This window comes from Haliotis rubra, unplaced genomic scaffold, assembly GCF_003918875.1.
Source record: "Haliotis rubra isolate DU_JTF1 unplaced genomic scaffold, ASM391887v1 Scf798, whole genome shotgun sequence".
NCBI lineage: Eukaryota > Metazoa > Mollusca > Gastropoda > Lepetellida > Haliotidae > Haliotis > Haliotis rubra.
In genome coordinates this window covers 247,388-262,283 of record NW_025767521.1, presented here as the reverse complement: position 1 = coordinate 262,283, position 14,896 = coordinate 247,388, and the positions used below count along the sequence as shown (strand labels likewise).

General features: G+C 40.5%; 1 long non-coding RNA gene across 1 annotated transcript; it reads left to right on the top strand.

Annotated features, from left to right (window-relative positions):
• The first annotated feature begins 9,316 nt into the window (after window positions 1-9,316).
• On the top strand, window positions 9,317-9,839 carry LOC124261350. The gene is made up of 2 exons (XR_006894299.1): window positions 9,317-9,449; window positions 9,486-9,839. It is a non-coding gene; the product is annotated as an uncharacterized LOC124261350 (long non-coding RNA).
• Window positions 9,840-14,896: the final 5,057 nt, after the last annotated feature.

Here is a 14,896-nt window from a genome sequence, read left to right as displayed (position 1 = left end):
CGATAAATTTTACCAACCTCATTCAATCAAATTGGTAACCTTGCATGTTTTATCATTAACGGAATAAAATATATATACTAATAACAACCAAACTCTGACGATTTTCAGTCTTTTCATCTGTTCCGGGAGTATTTAGATACTAAACTGTCTATACCTAAAAGAGAATTTATCAGTGAACCCGAGCAACTGTCTTTGTCTATTGCCAAGAAAGTGAAATATGATAAATACCCTGACTTCAAATATAAAGTGAATTTTGGATGGTCTAGACATCATTAAATCATCATTATACAAGAAAGATACTACCGATATGTGTGAAAAAAATTAATCTCTCTCTCTCTCTCTGTGTTAAGAAACGCAACAAGCTTATCCGTTTAGCGGACAAGTACCCCAGCTAGTTGGGGTGTTGTCACAGAACTGGAAGGGAGCGCCGTCGCTTCCGACACTGATGAGGAACGTCGGTTTGAGAGAGCTGCAGCGAAAGCTCTCAGGAAACGTAGCCGAGGCCGCAGCAGCAGATCATGTCGTCCATATGGCCCTTCACATGCTCACGTCAATCAACGTGCAGGGCAACAGGATGTGCACAACGTCAACCAGTCTTCAACGTTTCGGGGCCAGAAACGGAGGGGTCCCAGACCAAATGAACAGTGTTACTTCTGCGGAGAGGCACACGTGTCCAACAGCTACAGCTTTGTGTTTCCGCGTCGTGCAGTACGACGTCACAGGACCTGCAACTGACAAGAAGTAGCGAGGGTGCGGTGAAGCAGGCCATCACCACACCTAGCAAGATGTCAGATTCAGATGTGTTTTCACTGGGTGGTTGGAAGGAGAAGGAGGGGCTTAAAGACCCAACTATGATTAGTTTAGTGGAAAGTTTACCAGAGTTTGTGTTAGAATCTAGAGCTCCGGTATAATCGGTCAAGTACATAAATGAAAATGTCAGTTAAATAACAAAAGAACTGAATTTGTTGAAAAACTTACAAATTGAATCATCGTTTGTGAACTATCCACACTGAACAACGGCTGCCTACACATCTCAGCCGGAAGCGTGAAACTCTGTTCTCCAGTTTCCGTTCTTAAAAGTCAGCATCTGTTGTTAGGTAGACAGATGATGCATTTGTGGTGATAGTGCAATGTTTATGACAGCTGGCACGGAAGCAAATAATTTGCAATATCTCAGCAAGGGTCAGTTGGTTCAAAGATTATAACATTATTTCATGTTAAAAGACGAAAAGGGATTTACATGAAATATTCATATATCTATCAATATCTCTCCATCTGTGTCTCTTCCTATATAAATATATATATACTGATATACAATTTTAGCCGAGATAAACAATATGTATATATGTATTGTAACATTTTATATGGGGTTCACATTGTACCCATGTGAGGATTCTGAATCTAGCTCACTGACGAGCTTTCGCTTTAACCAGAGATAGATGGATTGCCCCAAACAGAGATAGATGGATTAGATAGATAGATTACATAGGTTAATATTATGATTAGATAGATAGATAGATAGATAGATGATTATAAAGATAGATAAATAGATAGATAGATGATTAGATAGATAGATAGATAAATAGATAGATAGATCGTGTGAACTCAACATCATCACGGTTCTCTGTCTGTTTCATCCATTTTCCTTCTTGAAAGCTGTGTTGTGGAATATAACCTTACGATCGACAGATACATACTCGTGTTTACTCGTGTCCCCAGACACGATGTGATAACGCATTTATCTAGCCGAATGGTTTTACTAAATCAAAAGAAAACAATACGCATCGAATCGACTTGTTGACCACAGCTGATCGATTGACCTCAATGCAGCGCACGTAACTAAAGGCTTGGCGATGCACGCTTTCTCACTTCGCGTGGTTACCGAGGCGTGGCGGGATAATATGACTTTTTTACTCCTTGCTCGCGGATCGTGACGGATGTACATGGTATTTTATCAGAGTCACGTGAACCAATGAAACTCAACATTCTTACATGAGGCTGGATAAAGACTATTCTAATAGACCCGGACCTTCACGGGTGGTCAGGCTCGCTGACTTGGTTGACACATGTCATCGTATCCAAATTACGTAGATCGATGCTCATGACTCAATTATTTACAGACCTCCGTCTGGGATTGTGTTGAGTGCGGCGTTAAACAACCAACCACGGTGACAGACCTGTTTCAAGACATTGAACAGCGACAATACTGTAAACATTATTTCTGTGGTGTCTCAACAGTTGCCACTCACTTGACCCTTGTGTCGCCTTCCTGTTCGTAACGTTAAAGATGTGGATTTAAATAGTATCTTGTCATCGTATCCAAATTTCGTAAATCGATTCTCATGTTATTGATCACTGGATTGTCGGGTCCAGACTCGATTATTCACAGACCGCCGCCATATAGCGGGAATATTGCTAAGTGCGGCGTTAAACCAACCAGCGAAATCTTCGTTCTTGTCTTAAAATCTTTGCTGATAACATAACTACATTCAAACATTAGTCTTACGTGGATGACAGAAGAAAGTGTTTCTGAATGTCAGTAAGTGTTATCTGAAATTGGGGACATGCATCTGATCGTGAAAGTCACAGACAGATCGATATATCAGATATGTCGATGTAAATACAATACAGCCTAACGCAACGGTAGCAGAGCATTGTTTGCATCGTTGGACCAACACGCTTTGACTGAGGGTACTATTATTTGTGGAAAATACTTCCGTTTCGTTTCATTAATGAAATGATGCACAGAATCGATGGCCTGTAGTTGCAAACCCTTGTACGCAATAACCTTTCCGGATCGCACAGCACTGTTTTTATATTTGGTATTATTGTGGGTTGATTGACGCCACACTCAATGACATTTGATTATTGAACCCTACACACTACTATCCCTTAAATGACTGACTGACTGAGTTTAGTTTTACGCCGCTTTTAGCAATATTCCAGCAATATCATGGCAGGGTACACCAGAAATGGGCTTCACGCATTGTACCCATGTGGGGAATGGAACCCGGGTCTTCGTCGTGATGAACCACTAGGTTACCCCACCGCCCCTTCCCTTAAATGACCTCCGGAAGAGCAATTACATTTCCTTTAACAAATTTACATTCAATATTCGGTATTCGATTCATTACAAATAATGTTATTTTGTTATACATGAATGTGGTTTATGTGGTCAATGATGCTCCATTAATTTCAAGGATGCTCTGTCCTCTCCTGTGACGCTCCATCATGATCGACTCGTGAAGATCCGGATTGACTTGGTAGACACATGTCATCGGTTCCCAATTGCGTAGATCGATGCTCATGCTGTTGATCACTGGGTTGTCTGGTCCAGACTCGATTATTTACAGACCGCCGCCATATAGCTGGAATATTGTTGAATGCGGCGTAAAACTGATGTCACTCACTCACTCCATCATGATTATCCACCATTGAACCTGAGTCTCTACTGTCTCCATCCAAATCTCAGACCCATAATCTTGCTGTTGATTGATTAATCGATTATTCGAATACCTGTTTTAGGCTGAAACATGTTTCGAATTTTGCTACCACCAGAACCAGCCCAGCAGTGTCCCCAAAGGTGTATAAATGTAATTTTTTCTGAAATTTCTTCAACCATCATACCATATCATGTTTTGTGAGTCTGTTGCCTTGCAATTGACATGTGTTTTTTTTCTGGGTTATTGGAGGCGTCACATTCTAATCGGAGATATAACTTGAAAACCTTTCATTGCTTTTAGAAAATTCTTAGCCTATAAATTGTTTGTCACCTCATCGTTGCCTTTGGCCCTTATTAAATTTTGCTTAATTTTATTGTTTATGTTTCCATAGAAACCACGAGGACATAGGTTCAAACAAGGGTTGGTGTCGTTTCCAAATCATTCCTTGAAAGTTGTTCAAAATATTGCAACGATAATATTTCCATTACTCGTGACTATTAGTTTAACTTTTGCTATTTTCACATATCTTCTAAAGTACAAATTGATACATTGCCATGAAAACAATGTAGATACAATCTCGAAGTTTATAAGTTAAGTGTTTGTAACAAAACTTGTGAATACGAACGAAACATTCGGAAGCACTATATACTTCTCCCAACTTTTCATATTTCTCTATTATTGTGGATTATAAATCTATAACCACGGGTTCGAGTGCCTGTTCGCCCAAATGCTTGACAGTCCGTACTGGTTGGTTTCAGCAATGTGGTAACGTCAGACACTTTTATCAAATATCAAAAATAATCCCATTAGAAAAAGTGTCACCACCTTTAGAACATCGTCACATAAATTATACTGACGTATATAAGAAAGTACACACCTGGTGTTTGGGGACTATTCCCATTAAAACCATAAATAATTTGCTTGCAATGTTATAATTTGGTGCAATATCTGTGGGGTTTTGGAAACACTTGCACAATGTTTGTGACAAGGCAGAATTAAAACACTTTTTGAGTACTAATGATGTTTTAAAGAAAATATTTTACCAAAGAATCAGGTGTGTACTTTCTTTCGAACATCAGTTTACATATTGAAGATGGGAGATACCATACTGTACCGAGGGTAGAAAGAATATGTGTCCATTGGTTATCTTAAAATCTTAATCGACTAGAAGACGAATACCATTATTTTTTACTTGTCCCAGATATATTAAAGAACGGTAATATTACATCAATAAATATTATTGGCAAAACCCTAGTGTCTATAAACTTGTACAATTACTCGCCTGTGAAAATAATAAAACTATTGTAAAATTAGGTAAATATTTAATACATTGTAATCGAATGATAAGTTCTCACGTTTTGTAACATGCCCATGTACTTATGTACTTATTTGTTGGCGATTTCAAGACGAGGAAACAGCTGGTTCAAGTCTTGATAAAGTCTGTGTTCTGTTCTGTCCTGTTCTGTTTATCACTTCACCTTCAGCTGACATGTAGTATAGTTATCCTGTTCAAAACGGTATTAAACCAAGTTCTACTAAAATACCATTGTCAACTATTATTCCCTCATTCGTAAATTGAGACCGCCTCCGTGGTGTAGTGGTTAGAGCGTCCGCCCGGAGAGCGGAAGGTCGCGGGTTCGATCCCCGACCCAGTCATACCAAAAGACGTTAAAATATGGTACTTGTTGGTCCCTGCCTGGCGCTCGGCATTAATGGGTACAAGGACTGGTCGGCTCGGAGTCAGTATAATGTGTCTGAGTGGGGTATTCATGCTTCACTGCGGCATGGTATCTCAGTGGGCTAGCATTATAAAACAAGCTTAAATCTGGGCTAGTACAAGCAGCCACACATACACATACACAATCGCATGCACGTCGTCATATGAGCGAAATATTCTCAAGCACGACGTTAAACCCCATATCACCTCACCTCACCTCATTCGTAAATTAGGAACGCTCTTAGGTAATTTTTGGGAAGCTCGGTCCCTTACAAACGACTGACTGAGTTTAGTTTTACGCCGCTTTTAGCAATATTCCAGCAATATCACGGCGGGGACACCAGAAATGGGCTACAAAGGAAGAAAATACGAAACATATTCATGAAAACGTCAATCGCTTCTGTTTTTGTTATGTTATTACTGTTGCTTTTTTCATATAAACGGAGATCTGTTTCCAAGTTTTCTAATTCACCAGGTGAAAGAGAAAGAACATACCCCTTAAAATATAGGTCTTTGACCATCATAAACTCTTGCCTTAATGTGTATCGCTTCTAAACGTCGTTCTGTATGTCTGTAGCTTATACCCCATTTCACTGGGCTGCGATCGGTCCCGATTGCATTTTTTACAAAAATCGCCAGCGATCGTATAATGTCGGAAATATACCTGGAGTAGTCGGCAGAGATCAGCAAGATACGTGAGTGTGTCTGCATAGTCTGGAGGTGATTTTTGAATCGGCCCATGTTTTTGAATAGGTTCAAAAACATGAGCCGGTTGAAAAAAGTCGTAAGTTATGCGTGACTGATCGGGATAGTCGCCAGTGTGTCGGGAGTTAATCAGGAATGCATCGGCATCCATCATGAGCGGTTGTAGCCCATTAGTCATACGCCCATTTCTAATACGGCCACTAGTCATACGGAACGGACCGGATTAACTAAAACAACAAAGGACATGCTCCCTACCGTATAATAGACTCGCCCGCTTTTGTGTGTGAGATCCAACTGCTTGTCAAACATAAGTTAATACTCTACTCTGCATACCGATTATTTTGAATACGTTCTTAGAAAAGCGGGGTAAGAATATCATTCCATTTCCGATTCGAATTAAACTATTATGTCAATTTAAGGAAATGCTCCATTTGTTATAACTTAGTGTCTACTCATGTTGTAGATTGTTTAAGACTAACTGACTAACTACCTATATATGACCTAAGATGGAAGAATCGTTACTTATTGATCATTATGGCAGGTTTTAATCGAAGTGGAATATGTGACATCAAGGCGAGGTACACAACAAGTTTTGTTTCAAGGTCATCTACACAACATGAATTCGACAAAAGAACATTGTATTCACTGGTTGTGTGTCGTGAAAGGCTGCAGAGGCAGAGTGACAGCCACTGGCAACTATGTCAGCAACAGCACTGCACACAACCACGGACCCCAGGATCAAGGCGCTGTGAAGTTCATCAGCAACATCAGCAAGTGGAGGAAGGTACAAGACCTGGGGCTGGCGGTCCAGTACAGGGAAGACACGACTGTCGGTTCATGAGTAAGAAGAGCCTCAGCACTAGCCCTCCTCCCTGCAGCTGAGGTACAGGATGCCTGGGTCGACGCCATGGGTGACACTTCTCCACTCAACAACGCCAAGTTCCCCATCGCTCTGTGCATTCACCATCGCAACCTTGGACCCCGAACGAACAAAAATCTGGAGGGGTTCCATTATCGGATGAAGAAGACCCTGCCTCACAGCCACCCCAACATCTTCAGATTCATCGAGCTATTCCAGAAAATCGAGAAGTCCGAGTCAGTGAAGATGGCACAGCTGGACTTTGGAGCTGCTGTACGCACCAGGAAACGCGTATATCGCAAGAAGGAGAACAGGCTCGCCAGACTATGGGATCAACATGAAGCGTCTCTGGAGTTCCTGGACGCTGCTGGGTATTTGTATCAACCAGACATCTAAACTGACTCTGTATGTGAAAAAGTACAGAAGAAATGTTTAATCGTGATGTGAACACTCTGCTAAATAATGTGTCAATATTGTGAAGAAGTATTGAAGAAATGATTATAGTGTGTGAACAAGACATTATTTACACTTATATATTTATACTTGTTATTATAATAAATAATATCTTGCTAAATTATTTTTGTTTCGTTTCATATGGGTCTTTCCATTTACCTACAGAGGTACTAAGGGCTCATAATGTAAGAGCAATCAACCATGACATGTGTTTATTTAAGGCGTATGACTAATGAGACGTATGACTAATGGGGTGACACCTCATGAGCAATCGGCTTAACCGTAGGTGAAGCGTGAACGAGTCGTACCAATATTGAGAGGCAGAAACGGCCACGTGTCATCCCCGTAATGCCAAGTTTCACACCCGTTCAACCATGATTAACTGCCGACACATCTCCAACATGGTACCGACAAGCTAATTGCCTAACAAAGCAGAACTGTCATAGTCACGCCTCAGCACGATTTCTCCCACTTACGCAATGTTCACGCATACTCACGATTTGCACGATTCACATCAGACAGACAGAAAAGGTATAAAAGCACCAGCGATCGAAGTCAACGTCACTCCAATTTCAACTGCTGTAGTGGAAACATTGAAAGATGGCCAGAACAAAGAGAACAGCCAACAGGAAGAGGGTGAGATCACCCACCCCACCACCCTATTGCGAAATGTTGAGAAGAAATTGCCATTGGTTTGCAAGAATACCAAAGACATTCTCCACGACTCTCGTGCTCTGGAGATCCTGTAGTTCAGCTTCTGACAGACCTCTTCTTGAGTAGGGTTTCATTTGATATTGACGAAGGGCAAATGCATCCTCTGCAAATATGAAGTAAGGCATATCCAGATCATCTTTTGGCAATGGTTCAGGCTCGGGCAAGATGCCATCTTTCATAGACTCCTTCAACTCTGAGGCATTAAAGAGTTGTGGATCAGACATTTGACCCAGGCCTCCGACGTCCACCCATAGAAATCTGTAACTAACATCTACAAGGGCCAACAGGACAATGGAGAAGAAACCGTTGTAGTTGTGGTGGAGGCTTCCACTACCATATGGCTTGCGAATCGCGATGTGTTTTCCATCGAGGGCACAAACAGCATGAGGGAGATTCCAACTCTGCTCGAATTCCAGACTGATGGTCTTCCAATTCTAGTGTTCCCCCTAGGCACATTTAGGAGGGCGCTGCGCCCTGACCTTTGATTTTTGCGCCCTGCCCTTTTTGTTTTGCGCCCTGCCCTTTCGCCTCAACCCAGGGTTTTTTTCAGCTGTGCTTGCTTTTACAACAACCCGTGTGTATTTTCCGGATTTTATGAAGGACGGACTTCTGTCCCTTTCTAGGAGAGGCGCAAAATTGTTTTGATAATGATTAGGAAATTGGCATTTAAACCATGGCGAAGTCAAAGGTGTTTAATTCGCCTCACAAATCACAATGCCTACCAAGGAAAGAATCAAGAGGAAAAGAGAAGAAGCGGTGAAGGTTGAAGCAAGGAATTGTCGCTGACTAATAGATTTTTTTCGCTCCTAACAGGTATGTGCCTCTAAGTTCGTGATTTTTAGGTCGTTGATTTCCCTTTCCATTTCACATGCCTTTCAAATAAAACCTTCATTTATTAAAGACAACGATGTGTGAACTACATGGGATGTATTTTGGTACGTTTGGGGGACCGATATTCATGTGACTGTGCTGTTTAGGTGAAAATCTGAAATTCGAAAATGTCCGCCATTTTGAAATTGAATCCATCGGCAATTTGAAATTGATCTTGAATTATTTTGCTGTTTGTCCTGGGAAAAGAAATAGTTAAAACAGCTTGCATAACAGCTTAACATGGTAGCCTTGTTTTTAGTTTTTAGTGTTTAATGTTTAGTGTCGATTTCATCAAAAAGGAAGTCTTGAAGGAGTAAAACTATTTTACGATTGCAAACAATTTGGAAGCCACATCCTTCTCGAAGCTCTCCACAGTAGATTACTTACGTTTAGGTGTATTATTGTGTTATATTTTTGTTTTAATAATTATGATTGCAAATGTAATATCTAAGAATATTTTGAATATGGTATATTAACTTTGTATATATATTTTTTTCAGACTGGACTTAGACGAGTCAGAGGTAGTTTCCTATAAAAACTCAAGCCGCGAGTCAAGGGCACACGAGACAGAGTCAGTTAATCCAACAAAGAAGAAAGATGGTGGTCACAAGACTGCATTTGACACAAAGTGGCAACAAAACCGTCCCTGGTCGAGGAAATCAGAAGATGACAAAAAGAAGGGAATGAAGTTTTGTTCATTATGTTTTCTAAGTGGAACACCAAGAGCAGAAATGGACTTAATGTCGACCAAACACAGATTGAGTGGAGTCAAGTAAAGGAGCTTGACACCAGTTCACCCTCCACCATTTTGAAGACTCAAGCCTCAAATTGGAAACTTGAATCAAAAAATTGTTCAATTACCTTGATTACTGTCCATTCATGCAACTGTGATTGTCCACTTCTGAAGTTGAGAGAGTGTTCTCAAAAGTGAAACTGATTGTGACAGATCATAGAAACAGACTCACTGTTCAAAATTGCAACAGACTTCTCATGATTAGCCTGAATGCATCGTCAGTTTCAGACATTGACTTGATGAAAGTTGTGAACAGATACTTGGCAAGAAAGAACAGAAGACTGTTGTTGTTTGCGTGTTTTGTGAAATTGTAAACAAATGTGATAACAGATTAATGTCTTGAAATGCTTTTTTCAAAATTTTGATCTTAAAATACAAAATGGGAAGAGTAACTTTAGGAATAAAATTATAAGAGCATTTGACTTCATATACATTTTGTTATTGTTATTTTTTCAATAATCCTCACCAAAATGCCCTTTTAGATTATGAAGTACCCTTTTCTTTGAAGTTACTCTGCCCTTTCTGAATCCTAGGGAGAATTCCCTTGAGTGACAGGACATCCAATCACTGTATCCTTGTAGTGGTCTACAATGGTTTGGCACACCTCTAGGAGAAAGATGTCTATGGTGTGTCTCGACACTCGGAAGTCGTAGGAGAGGGAGGGGTACTTGTCTCCAGAGGCTAGGGGCCTTATGGTAACTTCAGACCAGGGTGCAGGTTTCTGTTTTGGTAAGCCTGGGAGACAGGGAATTAAGCAGTTCATCAATCATATCAGGAGGTATTCGCAGATAGTTTAAGAAAGAAGACGTGTCTACGAATCTGAGTTCAGACAGGAGATTGTCATAGTTTCAAAGTGCAGTCTTTTATCCAACCACAACCACGGACGTACCCAAAACCGTTTCTGTTTTATTCTTCTTCTTGGTGCCTGGTTCCTTCTGCATCTCCAATCTCATATGTTGTGCAGCTGTGAGCACGTTGCTAAATAATAAGGATCAGATATCATCGTCAGCTTTTATAACCCAGAATCGGGACCATTTCTGTGGTTTGGAGGCCGATTTTACGTGTCTTACTCGGCAATTATACGTACTTTACTCGGCGTCGATCGGTAATCTTCGCGTGTAATCGGAAGTTACGGCAATGAGTCTTCGATATCGTAAGCCTTACATCACTGTGTCGGCGAGCATCGGGAGAAATCGGGAGAAATCGGGAGTGAATCGTAGATATATCGCCGAAGAAACGTGATTTAAACGTAGCCAATCTGCCAATACTGGGTGAAATCGTATCAACAACGGGTGCTCAATCGCAGTGTTACCGGCATTAATACGTAAGTCTACAGTCACTTCATCGTCCATTACGTAGGTTTACCGTAGATACTGCGTAAAAAAGGGATATATAAACAAAAACTGGCCAATTGAGAACGATAACATCGTGGGTTACGAATCGGCACTAGTCTGGGTAGTTTTGATAGGTCGTAGCCCAGTGAAATGGGGGCATTAGGTCTGTAAAACTCACAGGTTCACTTCATCGCGTATAAAACTAAGTTGCATGTAATTGCCATAGTTCCCGTTGAAAGTTTAAGAGTAAAGATAAAAATGCTGCCTTATTGCAATCCCAAGATAAGACCTGCATTTATATGTGCAATACATATTCACCATGGGTTACCAGGTGATGTCGTTATAGCCTACCAGTATTAGAGTTTGTGGAATAATATCATATTGCTTAATTGGAAGCGGGGGCGGTGGGGTAGCCTAGTGGTTAAAGCGTTGGCTCGTCACGCCGAAGACCCGGGTTCGAATCCCCACATGGGTACAATGGGTGAAGCCCATTTCTGGTGTCCCCCCGCCGTGATGTTTCTGGGAAATTGCTAAAAGCGGCGTAAAACCAAACCCAGTCAGTGAGTCAGTCAGTTAATAGGAAGCCTAAGTGTTTTCCTTTTGTGGTAGGTGGTACGGAGAAAGGATACGATGAGATATTTGTATCTCAAAGTAGCAATAACAACGTAGAGGATCAATACAGATAGGTTACACAGACAGCACATCATATTTATAATCCATCTATCTTGGTCTTCACATTTTTGGAAGAACAAGTTGGACAGTGTATGAAGTTGAAAGGAGCAGTGAGGTGATCCATATGCCCCTATTGCGTTTCCTTGTCCATGCAGATGGTTTATTCAAGTAGTTTCGACTGCGTTTATTCACGCAATGTAGGTATAACACTTAAAATATTCAGCATTGTCCTTGAAAAAAAACCTCATGTTAGTGTCTGAAGTGCTGATTGTCAGACATGGAATTGTTCCCAGAACAGAAAGGCAATTTGCAGTGTTTCCAGTCGTTGTAACACTGTGGTGTGGGGATGAAATGATGTGGCAGTTTACCTTACTTCCACTTACATGGTAAAAATAAAAGGATTCATAAACATAAATGCAACCTTTCTGTTTCTACTTCAACATTGTCTCGATTTTTTGTACAGACTGCCACGATATGTCTGAAATATTCCAACAACCAAACGAGCAGACGTTTATGGAAAGATAAATATATGGAACTAGAGAACATCATATTCGATGTGGTTAAAAATAGGTGAGAAAGAACTTATTCGACGTTACTCAGAACCAGTTGTGCAGAATATAATGTGTACTAAGGTCCATGTTTCCAAATGTTGTTTTGGTTTGTTTGTTTGTTGTTTATTAACACCGCTCTCAGCAACATTCCAGCTATATGGCGACGGTCTGTAAAAAATCGAGGCTGGAACAGATGATATGGGATGCTATGAAATAAATCACCTCTTACAGCAAAGGATTAGGCATTCATTACCTTAAAAGTAGGCACCTCTAGTAGATCAAATTGGTAATAATCCTAGTGCTCCCGTTACCTTAGTATGCCTGAAGAACTATGCTAATTTGACGACCTCAGTAGTTTGGTAGTCTTTGCTCAGAGAGGTAATGACCATTGCTTTGATTCCGTGCCCGCAAACAAATGCAATAAATCCATTACAAATGTTGCTTGTCGTTACCCTGACTGCTGTTCGGCTTTTGTTATGGTTATATAATAGGGACTGGTGAGATCGGAGTCATTGAACTGTGTCTCTAAACACTTGGGGCGGTGGGGTAACCTAGTGGTTAAAGTGTTCACCCATTGCGCCGTAGACCCGGGTTCGATTCCCTCCAGGTGCACAATGTGTGAAGCTATACTGAGTCACTCGGCGCTCTCCCTTTTATTAAATTTACATTGGTTATTTGTTGTCTCCATGTACGTTCCAATTTGTCCTTCAGCATCGATTCTCACCAGCACAGATTACAGAGCATAACATGGATTGGTGTTAAAGAGTTGACTGAGTATAGAAAGGGCTAAAGTTCCATGTTTCCTGTTTTGTAGGCTCTGTTTCAGCCGGTGCATTGTCTGACATGCGCTGACGTGCCTCGAAAATGGATGAGCACAAAAACCTTCTAATCGAGTGAGTGAATTTAGTTTTACGCCGAATTAGGCAATATTCCAGTCACGGCAGGGGACACCAGAAATGGACTTCACAAGTTGTACCAATGTGGGGAATCAAACCCGTGTTTGGCGTGACGAGCGATCACTTTAACAACTAGGCTACCAAACCGCCCCTTCTCCTCCAACCGTAAAGTCGAGAATAGATGGATAGAGAAACGTTGTGAAAGTCTGAACGTCACTGTGTCAAGTTAAATGATTAAGCAACAAGGAAAATTACAAAGCGCCACCTTTAGGTGCGTGAGTCTTAAAATTGCAATATCCAGCTGACACGTACGTCGATATACAAGTGCAACAATATTTAACAAGAAGAAGCTCAAGCTCTATCTTACCTCACCTCACCAAATTACATATTTCAACTTGTAGACTTTGACGAGACGCAACGTTTGCAAGATGAAACACTAAGTTATTTAAAAAATTAAGTCGGATTAACTCTCGTTCCCCTGTAGCATTAAGGATACTTATTCTCACCCGTTGAAGAAATCACTGTTTGATAGTTTTACAATGTTATTACACATAGTGTAATAACATCGCGTGATGCCAGACGTATGACGTCAAAGTGGTTTACGGTTACGACGCCACAATGCTAAAACCTCTGTAACAATAGTATTAGACTTTGATTTACTCGCGGAAAGCTGAGACTCATCACACCCGTTGAATTCTAATATGAAAAAAGTTCTTTCCTCGATATTATTATATAATGTTGGGTGAGTAATAAACAAAATACTAAACTATGTCCCGTTTAGTCTTCTGTATATTACTAATAGCTTTCGGGCAGGAACAGGACCTTAAACTGAATAGCGAATGCCCCGGAAGACAACGAGACTCTTATTAATAAATATGTCATATATTATTTCTTACCTTCATCAGCAGTCTGCAATATATGATGGAATATGTAGAGCCGCCGGACACTACAAAGATGATAGATTGAACTGATATATAGAAATTAATGCACGAATGTCTGCAATACATCTTCCAGAGAGATGCTTTCCAAAACTTATCTAACGAGCGATCACATAACATTCCGGTATTTCCGATTTTAAAAACACACTTATCATATACAACAGCTTCATAAGTCACAAAGTCCCAAAACTTTCAAAGCTAAATTTTAAACTTGCCGGATTTTTAAAACGTTGTATTTTTGTTCTTTTAAACTTGGCTACATATTTCCTACAATCGCCAGCGGCTGAAGAAATGGTGTAAATCCAACTAGGGTCCATGTAGGTAACAAAGGTACTGTAAGTCCCCATGGTCCCTAGTATGGTGATCTACCTTCAGTTGTTGGCTGTATATAACCTGTTTTTATATTGTATTGTACAAATAGTGGTATAAGTTTTAACTTTCCACACTGGTTTTAGTTGTAATTGTGATATTCTAGTTGTTTTACTGTCCTTCGTCCACAGGTATTTATACATATATTCCATTTCAATGTCAAATATGTTCTCTTCACGATATGGCTGAAATATTGCCGATGTGACGTTAAATAGTAACTCACTCACTCACTCATCCATCACCGGCAACCGTCTCCATACAAACTACGTCCATGACAGCCTCACCATCCACACAATGTATAGCGATGTTAGATGATGATCTTAGAAAGTTGAAGGGTATGACATCACAAATTTTCTTTGTTAAGGACAAGACATCATTAACTGTTCCAAACATTCTTAATTTATGTATCAGCGGGGACAATGTTTGCGTTGGTTTGGGGAAATTCATCTGAAAATAACGGGTGTGAACTTTTGTTTCCACGTCAGTTTAAGTTCGTGTTGTTTAGAGTGTTTACTTTTTGCAGTGATGTCAGTGAGGTCTGCTCACCCAAAACTTCCTAGAGGAAAAACGTAACTGTGCTTC